Below are 1,562 nucleotides of genomic sequence, written 5' to 3'. Positions count from 1 at the left end.
TTGCCCAGGCTAGAGGGCTGTGGCATCCATTCTTGGCTTATAGCCAAGCCAGCAAATAACCTAAGCCAGTGTTGGGGGGTTAGGGGAAGGGAGGCTTATGCTCACAAATGGGATATGGGTTCTTTTGTTTGTTTACTTGTTTAGAGACAGGGCCTTGCTCTGTCTCCCAGACTAGAGTCTCATGGCATCATAGCTCACTGTAACCTCAAAATTCTGGGCTCAGGTGATCCTTCTGTCTCTGCATCCCTAGTAGCTGTGTCTATAGGTGCATGTCACCATGCCCAGCGAATTTTTTTTTTTCTGGTAGAGACAGGGCTATGTTGCCTGAGGTGGTCTCCAACTCCTGGGCTCGAGCAATCCTCCTGCCTTAGCCTCCCAAAGTGCTAGGATTACGGGCATGAGACACTGCACCTGGCCCAAGTGGGATATGTTAGGTTTAATTTCCAAAGGAACCAAGTCATTTCTGGGCCCTCATTTTATACTAAAACTCTGGCATGTAGGTAAAAATGTTTGTCTCAGAATTTCTCTTGTTTCTCCAGCTAACTATATTCTCAAAAAAATTACTATGAGAAAATTCTTAAACTTTTTTCCTGTGTAGTGGCCTGAGATGTAAAAATCAATGAGAGAGTGCAAAGCTTTAGACACAGGTGTTTCTAAATCACCCCCAGTCACTAAGTCACTGATGGAATAGCTGATGAGTTAGAAAAAGGCCATGAGTACAAACTCCTGACAGGTAAGAACATGACAGTGCTAGAGAGTTGAAATACTCCTAGACTAGGAGAATAAAGGTAAATTGCTGTCCCTGCTGAGCAGAGAGAAACTGCTATTCATATAGAAAAATAAGGAGTTGGTAAGATCAGTACCATGTGACCAGTAAGGGATGATTTAGAAAAACCTTCCAGGCTCGTTGCCTGTGACTCAAGCCACTAAGGTGATAGCCACATACACATGATCTGATGGGTTCGAATCCAGCCCAGGCCCGTCAAACAATGTCGGCTACAACCAAAAAATAGCCAGCCATTGTGGCAGGTTCCTGTAGTCCCAGCTACTTGGGAGGAAGAGGCAGGAGAATCACTTGAGCCCAGGAGTTGGAAGTTGCTGTGAGCTGTGATGCCACAGCACTCTACCCAGGGCCACAGCTTGAGGCTCTGTCTCAAAAAAAGAAAACCTTCCAATATAGTAATCATGAGATGAAATACAGTTTCCACAGGCCAATTTAATTTATTTAATGATTAATTCCAGAATTCATCTGTTTTCAAGATTGGTCAAATAGGGTCATCATAACAGATAAAGGGGTACAAATCCCTACCCACAGTCCTCCAGTTCTCAAGTCATAACTAGGATTGCAGGTTCTGCACCTATAGCTCAGAAGCTAGGGCACCAGCCACATACACCGGAGCTGGCGGGTTCGAATCCAGCCAGGTACTGTCAAACAACAATAACAGCTACAACCAAAAAGTAGTTGAGCATTATGGTGGGCACCTGTAGTCCCAGCTACTTGGGAGGCGGAGGCAAGAGAATCGCTTAAGCCCAGGAGTTGGAGGTTGCTGTGAACTATGATG

This window comes from Otolemur garnettii, unplaced genomic scaffold, assembly GCF_000181295.1.
Source record: "Otolemur garnettii isolate 467f Iridium unplaced genomic scaffold, OtoGar3 scaffold00153, whole genome shotgun sequence".
In the NCBI taxonomy this organism is placed as follows: Eukaryota; Metazoa; Chordata; class Mammalia; order Primates; family Galagidae; genus Otolemur; species Otolemur garnettii.
The sequence above is the reverse complement of the archived record's forward strand: the minus strand, read 5'-3'. Positions refer to the sequence as shown.